At 37.3% G+C, this 11,182-nt stretch overlaps 1 long non-coding RNA gene across 1 annotated transcript; it reads right to left on the bottom strand.

The window, feature by feature from the left end:
• Positions 1 to 6: 6 nt before the first annotated feature.
• Positions 7 to 7,838, bottom strand: LOC307001463. Its single transcript, XR_013798244.1, has 3 exons — positions 7,801 to 7,838; positions 3,495 to 3,641; positions 7 to 846 (listed from the first exon to the last, which is right to left on the bottom strand). It is a non-coding gene; the product is annotated as an uncharacterized lncRNA (long non-coding RNA).
• Positions 7,839 to 11,182: the final 3,344 nt, after the last annotated feature.

Here is an 11,182-nt window from a genome sequence, read left to right on the forward strand (position 1 = left end):
TCATTCCTTTGGGTAAATAGAGATTATTGAGTAAAGGTGTAGAGGAACTACACCTGCAGGAAGTTGCAGATATTGATTATTTCAGTGTTCAAGATAAATGCTGAAATATTCCAGTGGACATTATCTGCTAAAAATGGTTTGCACATGGTTTGAGGCCAGGGAAAATAAATAATAAGAGATGTGAGCATATTATCTGCAATGGTTATTTTTTTTTTTTTATCCAATACCTGGTCAGGTTACTTGACACAAATTGACATAACTGCATTTGTAGGTCAATAATATGGTGTCTAAAATTTTATTCTGGACCCAAAAGCATTTGTATTTTGTTTTCAACTTTTTTTATTTCTTTTTTAAGAGTTGAGTTATATCTTTAGTTTGAAAGTTTTAATATACACAAAACAAGCCCACAAAATCAACTGTGCTTGGTATATTCTCCATCGGGTTCTCACAAAGAGTTCTCTCGTGTTTATGTTGTCAACCCCTGTGGTGATGCATTCCCATAATAAACTACAGAAATACATAGATGTACTTTTGTGAGACAAATGTAGGCACGCTTCTCCTCGGGCATTGAGTCTTTTCTTTTCTCCCATGATTCCATTGCGTTGTGAGGGAGCATAAAGCCCTGCTGCTCATGGGGCTCCTTTGAAAGTGTGTGTTTGTTGGGGGGGCTGGGGCGCTTGGCCTCTGAGTGATGGTGTGCATCTCAGGGAGCCGGGGTCAGCAATCGATTTCTCAACTCGCTCGCTGAATGCACTAATCAGGCTCACTGGAGCTCCCTTGAGCGGTGGAGCTCTGCCTGTGTCTTTGTCTTAGTCATCTCAGCCTGGAGTTTAGCTGCATGAGAGACTTCAAACAAGAAAAAGACATTTTTTTAAGGAATTGTATACAGTGTTTGGGAAAGTTTTGAAAGCTCAACTGAGCTCACTTTGGGATAATCGTGCATAAAACCTGATGTTTTTTATATTTATGTAATGAGAGGGAGTGGGTATATATGACAATACAACTTTCTAAAGATATAATTTGTATATAAATTGGTAACACTTTACAATAAGATTAATTAGCTAACATTACCTGTTAACATGAACTAAGAATGAACAATACTTCTACAGCATTTAATATTAATTTCAGCATTTACTATTGAAATCAAAGGTTGTATTGTTTACATTAATTAATGCACTGTGAACATGAACAAACAATGAACAGCTGGATTTGTATTAACTAACTTTAACAAAGATGAACAAATACAATAACAAATGTGTTACTCATGCTTAGTTCATGCTAGTTAATACATTAATTAATGTTAACTAATAAACCTTATTGTAGTGTTATACCTATAAATTATGTAATTATAAGGATTGATTGAATTTTTAACTGACAATGCAAAAGATATAAGATATTAGAATAATAGAATGCACACAAATGTGTGTGAATCTGGCTGACATTTTTTGAGAAATTGTTCTTTGCACTTCGCTATCATTTATTAGGGAATGAGACCCACTTAGATTCATATAGCTCTGAGTGCCCAAGTATAATTAATCCAAATTTAAAAGTAACTACAGTTATGGTGGTTTCATAATGATCAAATGTTTCCCATTTAAAGTATGTTTAGGATTTGACATGCTATTTGATCTGACACAAGCACATCCAGGATTAAAAACCTATCTGGTTCCAGTTGGATCATGGCAGTCATCAAATATCCATCTTAGGGTAACTGAATACATTGTAGATGTGACCAGAGCAAGACAGTGTTTTAATGGCTATTGTTGGGACGATCAGAATGAAAATGAAAATGAGACTGACTTCCAATAATTCTGAAAGCCTGCTCCCATTGTTCCTGTTCTTTCTTCCTGTCAGGGGGAATTGATGGAGTGCACTGCGGTCTAGAAATGGGAGGAAGAACTGCAGATAAGAGAATAATGCCATAGCACTGAAGTGAGGAGGATCCACTCTCTGGGGAACACATCTCAACAGACTCCGACACATGGGAGAAATTGCAGCTTGGTCTTCGCCCACAAAATTACATTTAAGGTCCTCTGGGACATCAGTCGATGGGTGGTGGAACAATCTATTGTTTTGTCTTTTCCGGTCACATGACTGCAAATTAAATTCCTATTTGGGATTTATTATTAAAGGCGAGAGATCCTTCAGGGCCATCCTCGTCAAAGTTATCACACAGTACACTAGCGAGAACCTGACAGTCTCCAATAGAGTTCATTTACACTTTATTTTTCCCCATCTCTGAAATGCTAATGCACTCTGAACAATACCTGATGTTTTTCAGCTCGGCGGGACGCAATGAATTCCTGAGAATTTGTTGCTGCTAATTAGCATGGCCTAATTTACATTGAAGTGGGAAGTGTTGTCCACATCTATTTTTAGGCTTTGTGCAGGTATGCATCATCATCATCATCAGCATGACTGCATCCTGCATTTCTGTAATTCGCTTCTAATTAGATGAGGAAATCACAAGGAAAGTAGGTTGAAATTCATTTTTAACAAGATAGCATGTTGGTTCAGGCGGTTTAATAGGTTGTAAGCAGGTTGCACAGAGGTTGCATTGCGGCGTTCCCTAAGGCGTACCCGACTGTTTCTTGCCCACAGCGTACAGGTGGTATGGGCAAACAGAAATTGGGAACTTTTTCAAATTATGGTGAGCAGTGGAGAGGCAGGTCATGTCGACGGAACACCAGGCTTGTCTCATTACGCCCACTCAATCCCTCATTAGAAAGGCCCAGTCGCTCTGAGTGGGGCGAGACAGAGACCAAATGCATCTCGGCATTCTTTCATTACCTGCCAAGGCCGTCAGGACCACATAAACACTGACGGCTCATAATGAGATAGTGATGGAGAGAAATGACCAAACAGTGGAGTGATTGCCATGACAGGCAGGCTAATATGGAGGATGAGACCCACGGATGGCAGGCGGTGCTCTGACAAACATGGTGAAGAATTCTGATTGAAGGCAAGTGGTTGAAATTCTTTTACCTTTCTCGCTGGCCTTGTCTGTCTCAACAAAACAAGCCAGGGCTGCCTCTGTCTTTCTGAACGTACCCTGTTTGACTGCTCCAACCTTCCTATTTACACCCAAAGCTTGAAAGGTTATGGACCTGATCTGCTAGTTAAGGTTTGGAAATGCTCATGTAATCTCATTCGGTATTAATGCGAACAAAAATGGGATTGCAGGACGTTTTGTTCAACAGCTGTCTAGACGCCTCCATTACTCTGTCGTCAAGTATAACAGTAATAAAAATGGTCAGAAAGTTTTGAGTGCTAGCAAAAAGGACCCTTAAGCCTGTAATATATTACTCAGCAAATTGCTTTGAGCAATCTAGTTATTTCTGGCTGTGCTAAAAGAGAGATCACGTCACATGCTGCGTAGATGTGTAGAGCTACTTTACTAGGCAGGCAGTTCTAAGTTCCTGTTTGATAAAAGAACAGAAATTCGATCTGAGGCACCCGTGAGCTAATCATCTAGGTAACACAAGCGACTGTACCTGAAATCTGCACAGGCGGATGGCGCTCATGGCTGATGATTGAATCTCGGTCCGTGATGCTGAAGATCCCTGCGCCGTCCTCCAGATTGATTCTGCAGTGCTCCACAGGTGCAGAACCACAGTCTGGGCCTCATTAACTGATAGTGGCTGATATGGAAATATCAGCAGGGGAAAAGTGAATCAGAAAGAGAGCATAGATGGGGACTGTCTCACAGGGGCTGGCAGGGTGCTGACAGTATCTCAACAGTTCACTGTTTGTGGCAAGAATACAGAACTGAAACTTTCTCCTGAAGTTTTTTTTTCTTTGGAATCTAAATGTGAAAACAATTCAGGTTCTGTCAAATTTCGGTTCATAATGTGTGAACTTAAAGTGGGAGATTTCAAATGACTTTTATAAAAAATAAAAATAAATGCCTTTGGATGAGTTAGTATTGGTGGTTATATTAGTATTTCGAAGTTGTAAATAATAAAAATATTATTGGAGTATGTTTTACAAGAAAATACTATTTCAGTCTTTCTACTTCAATACAATTCAATGTGTCACTTGCTGTTTATTTGTAATTATTTGTGACATTTATTCTGAATTAAAACAGTTTCAAACTCAAAGTAATACTCCAGTTTGATTTGGTGACAGTGGCTTCACAAATGCTTGAATTTTGGCTTGATGGATTGGAATTGTGTTGTCCCAAGGGAATTGGGACTATTTGGGAAGCCTTGGAATATTTTGGATCAACCTATGATACTTAATGATATAAACTGCCTTGTCTTTTTTTCCTACCAAAACATTTAGGGAATAGCCCAGAGTGTTGGGATGTCCATAGAGGAAACACACACACACACACACACACACGCATTAATAGATGACAAGTTTACAACCTAAACCTATTGATGGAGATTATTGAATTTACATGTAACTCATAAAATAAGGGGACAAAAACTAGTTACCAAAAGATCTTATAAATAAAATGATGGACAGTAATAGCAAAATATAAAGGCTTAAAAAAATAGGCATCTAAGTCTCTTCTTTTAAATTATTTGAACAACATTAAATGAATAACAGCAATTAGGAAGGACAGTGTTTTAGTATGATAATGATGTGCTAATGACATTGTGTAATTCTAAAGAGATCGCTTTAATGATGCTGGTCTTGATGAAAAATAATTACTTTTTGTTACTTCCATGCAATCACTCAAATCCACCTACTGAAGAAAACCTCTCAAGTGATAGTCTGTTGGATTCACTTTATTTGTAGAAAGTGAAAACAAAAGCTGTCACTTTGCCACCCACAAACATTACGGAATTGGCTGATGGTTTCAAGGGTGAGTCATAAAATCAAACGGTGAACGGGGCTATTCAACTATTAGTGCTGGAATTTAATTGAGAGAATAATAACAACCCTCTTGTGATGGCCAATTACATTTGATGAAGTTTTCAAACTTTTTTAATGGAAAAGGAAAATCTGAAAGCCTATTGTGTTTGTTATTAGCATGTCAATTTTGTAATAGTCACATACTTTCTGGTTTGGATGACATTGGCTTTTGATATTGACATTTGAGGTGACGGTTTCCCACATGTCTACTGATTTTTGGAGTGTAAAATTAGAAACAAAATGCTTCTGCATTTGTTCTCTTTAATTTACCTTTTTTTTTTTTTTAATGTCCCTTGTCAATATTATTACATATTTTCTGGATTTAAAATCCAGGTGAAAGATTTGCAAGAAGAATTTGTCAGACTGATTCAAATCGGTATACATCAGTCTTTTTCAGTGATTAATTAATAGAGCTGAAGATTCACCAATCGTTGTTTACATCACACTGTTTGTTTTTGCGCCCAGGTTGTGAGTGCCGTCACTGAAAAGTGGTGCGGGTCTGTGATTTGCGACTACCTTAAAACATTTTATATTTTGATGTTTTTACAGATATTGGATACAACAAAATTAGACTGTCAGTCTGTGTAGTAGTTCCCCTTTAACTTTCAAGGTTCATCTCATTTGTACCGAGCTGTCTGCTCATATTAACTTTCTAACCTCTGGCAGGTAGTGGTTATGTCAACATGTATATGATTGAATCAGACACAGTGTTGCTCTGCAGTTAATGGAATGTAAAGTCTTGCATTACAAAATGTTTATTTTAGTCCTGCTGACTAAAATAAAACATGTTTACTTTGCCTCTGGAGATAAACATTCTGCATTTCCTGACTCTATAGGTTCTCGCCTGTAATTCATCATTTAATCATAGCATGCAAAGTCCGGCCTTTCCCAAGGCCATTGTTTTGGATTAAGGTGTACTTTTGTTCAGTATAGACAATTCAATGTTCAGTGGATTTAAATCTGTGGACAAGATGTTCTCAAAATGTTTCTTATGTGATCAGGTTGCTATTTTACTGACTCACAAAATAGAACCACTTATAAGAGTCATTCGTTTGAATCAGACTACTACACCACTCACGTCATGCAATGTTTGTTTCCGCATGTAGCCTTTGAGAATAGAAAACCTATAAACTATAAAAACACAGCAGTGTATAATAACCAGGTAAAATTTCCAAAGAAACTAGTGGTCAAATCCTGACAACAATTACTAAATAACCCTAAGAAGGCATGTGGACGTTGAGTTTGAAACTGGTGTATTTGTGGCCCTCCTTCAGTTAACGTATCTACAAAGTGGACTAGGCAGAGAACATAAAACAACAGGGCTAAGATTAGAAGATCGTTCTTTTCACTCTGAAAATGGTGCGAGGCAGAAAACATGCAAGCAGCAAGCCGAATCATAGATGGTGCCAATCATGGATGTGAAGAAAGAATATCAAAATCTCAGTATCAAAACACTGGGATTTATGTTGCACCGTATTTTACCTAGCACTAAGATCATGATGTTGAACTCATTAAAGCTCATTAAAGTTTAAAAGATCACAGTTTGCTATATCTGACGGTTACATTTCCGAGATGCTTTGTTCTCTTGTTAGAGTAGAAAATTGGATGAAATTCCAATTATAGTGTCTTATTGCATTTGAGAGAGATTATTTTATATTCCAGACAATGACCTGACCTCAGCCCACTCATTTCAGGGCATGTGCCCTGTATTTCTTCAAAGTGTCTTCTGTTCTCTTATCCTTGCTGCTGCTTATTATTTTATTATGTTAAAAGTCTTAGAATGTTTCTTTTTAAAAATATCATTATTATTATGAAATGATTATGTGCATCAATGTTTGAAAAGGTAATTTAGCCACTGTTCTTTTTAATTTCATAAAGAAATTAAGATGTAATCGCAAATATGATAGGCTGACAGTATAGTCTAATGTCACAGTGCTGTAATAATGTTATCCAAACGAGATGATTGTATTAGCATAATTGAAAATATACCAATCTGCGTAGACGTCAGTGGGGGATGCCAAATAGTTGACAGGCAGACATGATTGTAATAGATTCCAATGACTTTGTTAGATTTGTTTTTAATCAAGGGAGAAGTGCACAGAGATCAGTGAGAGGACCCTGGATTTCATCAGGAGTGACTGTAATGACTCCATGTGAGCTTGAATTAATGATCAGGTATGTGCTCCCTAGGCACAGTGAGTCACTGAGTTTTATAAAAGCACCTCATTCATTTGTGACCTTTGAAAGCTTAAGACCAACCTCACATTTGCATTTTAAGCAAGCTCTCAGATCATTATAAGTCGCTGCAGGATAAAAAGTTGAGTTGGCCTTTTTCTTCCCGAGACCTCATCTTTTTTTTTTTTTTTTTTTTTTTTGCTGCATGCTCTGAGTTTGGCAATAAGAAAGATCTGTCTGGCCAGAGGCACAACAGAAGCTGAATGAAGTTAAATATACATACCACTGAGAAACCCATTTCTTATGTTACACTGTCAAAAACATTCAGAAAAGCTTCCATGCACCTTTCCTATGAAGATACACTTATAGACACTTCAAGTCAAACTGGTGTAACAGGTAAATTGGATTGATGCGAAAATAATAATAATTAAATAGACCTGACAGAAAAATAAAATTGTGGTTCATTCTCATTTGCCCTTTTCCCAGCATGCTGACTGACATGAATAATTAATGATGTTAAACTGTTTTAATGTTTGCTAGTTTTATCTACACTGTTGTGTTTTTACTGTCATGTTAAGTGTCTTTTTCTACTTTATTGTAACCCTTGCTGTGAAAAAGTATTGAGGTTTGTGCTTCATTTTCCACTATTTTAAGAACGTTTTCCTTTGTCATGTGAGTGTTCAAATGCTGCTCGTTTGATGTTGTCAATAGTTTAAAGGGATAGTTCATCAAACGATGACAATTTTGGCATCATTTACTCACCCTCGTGTCATTCCAAAACTGCATGGACACTCTTTCTTCTGAAAAAACACAAAAACAGATATTTTGAATAAAAAAAAAATTCTCATACAATGACTCAATGGGGTCTAAAAGTATACTACCCCATTAACTTTAATTTATTGAAAAAACATTTTTTTGTTGTTTTTGGAGGAACTGTCCCTTTAAGACCAACACTTTGCTCACATGTACATTTATTTTTCACAACATGAGATGTAATGCATAGCATAATATTTAATATTTACGCATAATAGAATATTTAAAACACGTATTAAAGAAAATAATCTGAATACAACTTAAGCTTAGAGTTACTTATTCTGTTTATGCAACAAGCATCTATTTTTTTATCTTTTTTTTACAGCATTGCTTCATGAGTTTTCTGAGAACCCTTCTTTGTGTTCCAGCAGTGCCTTTGACAGCAGTGATGTCAGACACTTTCTCTGGTAGTCATCCATTTTGAAGAAGGCTCTAATGGAACAAGATTGCACATAATGACCTCTCTTCATTTGAATCCTACAGCCGCTGTGGTGGCATGCCTGGGATTTTACACAGGCAACGCAGCGCTCTGCACAAGCTGTTTTACTGTAACATATGAGAAGGTGCATCCCTATTAGAGGCCAACATTATGGACAGATTCCCAAATCCCACAGGAGGTCATTATGCGTGTCTCAGCGCAACCTTTGGAGAAGGTCCACTGAGGACAACGCAAGAGACCATGAGATATTCAACACAGCATGTGACAAAGTGGCAGAAATGGACTAAATCAGTCAGAAGACTTTGGGAGAAAAAAAGGCATGCTGTCAGCAAGTTCCTCTGTCAAATTTCCCAATATCACAGTTTAGACTAACAATAAGCACTGTAGCTGCATATTAAAAGTAGAAAGAATCTTTCTCCATGACAACCCAGGATGAGAGTTAGTTCACTTCCTGCCATAGTTTGTCGCTGTTCATTTGAGAAGACAGATCAAATTTTCAAAGTCCAAATGTCTCCCATACCCTCAGCACATTTTCAGAAATGACTCGAGGCAAGAGTCAGTGTCCAGTTCTGCAACGTAACTTACAGTAAGTGAACTTCCTGTTTCAGCGAAGGATGTTACTGTCAAAACGGTTTATTAAATGTTCACTATATGGAAGAATTTGTGTATAAATTAACTAAATTCAATTATAAGGAAAACATGACATTTTAGTATATTATATTAAACCATAACATTTTAGTGTCCACCACCTTTAAATTTTATGCATTTGGCAGACGCTTTTATCAAAAGCAACTTACATTGCATTCAAGGTACCCATTTTACATTTTAACAGTTCTTGCTTTTCCTGGGAATCAAACCCGTGACCTTGGCGTTGCTAGCGCCAACACTCTACTGTTTGAGCTACAGGAAAGCTCAGATCCACATCATTTGGAGTTCCAGAAGCTTTAAATAGGCTTTTAGTGTTGGATTGTATCGATATTGCTTTGTCTTGTCATGTAAAACTTCCTCAAGATTTAATTTAATTTTTAATATTAGTCTGCTTCAGTCAGTTGTATTGAGACAATGGAAACGGAGCAGGCACTTCCATCACCTTGAAATTCTATAAATGCTTCACCATCATCTAATCCTTACTTGTTATGTGAAATTTATCTGTTAATCTGAATATTTGTACTTTAAGCCCCTGACTTTGCTAAAGGTATCATGCCTAACATGTTTTTTGTAAAAGATGCATAAAATCAAGGCCAAACATTTTTTCCAACTTATTTGCTCATTAGTTGGATTCAACTACAATCAAACAACAAAGAACTACAACAGCAGCAACAATAAACAGCAATAAAACGTAGGCTACGCTACATGCAGTATCGGGCTTAGTGGAGTGGTTTCAGTCAAGGCTGAATAGGTTTGTGGACAGGAGAGTGTGATATTTGACAGACATAATGGTGAACTATGAAGAATGCTGTCCCCACCTCGGTGAGACATTTCCTCTGATATATGAAAGCTTTCCCTGGTTCTCATATCTCAAATCTCCTGCCACGCAAAGGTCTACTAGGAGAGTAATGATCTGATATTGTACAGTATTGGTTATTGCATCCTTTTATATTGTCTCAATATAAAAAGTATACTTTTTTGATAGTCCACAAGATTAACTATACATTTAAACTCTCATTAATTTGCAACTATGTAAACTTACTCTCATTAGAATATTAGACTGTTTGGTCAGGGTTAGGGTTAGTAGAATAAGTTGACATGTAATTTCAAAATTACTTAGTAGAATGTCTATTGGGGGAGTATCAAAATAAAGTTTTAAAGATATTAAGCAGACAGTCTAATACTCTGACTGGTAGTCGACATGTACTGTTGTTGCAGTAATTTCTAAAGTGGACTATCGAGATAAAGTGATACCTTTATTTACCCTCATATTGTTCCAAACCCACATTTAGGACTCTCTTCAAGTGGATCCCAAAATATTTTATGTTCATGACAGTGTGAGTGCTATTGTCAGCTTATTACCTGTGGCTACTGGCCGACTCAAAGTCGTTCTTCTGTTCAATCGACCAACAGCATTACTGCTTCAAATACATCAGTTCAGCAACTTACATTTTAGAAGCAATATTTCCAGTTACTTTATCTATTTTTACTCTGCAACAAAAAATCATTCCACACTAAGACACTGGCTGCATCTGAAATCGCATCTTTTCTGAGTAGGGATTTATTTTGAATAACTTTGCAACTGTTAAAAAGTATGTTCTAAATAGTATGGATGTGCATAGTATTAATGTAATCTGGATGTACTACGTTTGTCATGTTGTCATTGCCATGTGACCTACCAGCATCACTTCAATGTCATTCATAAAACACCTCATTGGATTGGATGTGCACTTCAGAATCTCGTCGGAAGTGTCACATGTCTGTCCTGTCTTGTGATGCACATGGGTGTTTTGTTATTTTGGGGCCATGTGCTCTTGTCATTGTCTGGTCCCTCCCCCTTGTTATCTGATTATTGGTTTAGTTGTCCCACCTGTCCTGCTCGTTACCCTCCTTGTTTGCCTCCCTATTTAGTCTTCCTGTGTTTGCTGTCCTGTGCTGGTTCGTTGTTCATGTTACGTGTGTCTGTGCCTGTCCTGCCCTGTTCCGTGTTGGATTAAGTTCTGATTTCCTTTGTTGGTTTGTTTGTTTCTTGTTTTATCTTTATTAAACCTTCATTTCACTCTGCATTTGAGTCCTTTTCCATTTTCCACTACCCACCGTGACAGAACGAACCAGCCACATGTGGATTCAGCGGAGCGAACTTTGTCCGGCAGAGAGGGAGAATGGGATCTCCTTGTTCAAGTATTTTTCGATGTGCGCCCAAAGGAATCTGGAGAGGAATTCTTCATCACTGGATCCGTCCAG

This window comes from Phoxinus phoxinus (genome assembly GCF_949152265.1).
Source record: "Phoxinus phoxinus genome assembly, chromosome: 7".
Taxonomy (NCBI): Eukaryota; Metazoa; Chordata; class Actinopteri; order Cypriniformes; family Leuciscidae; genus Phoxinus; species Phoxinus phoxinus.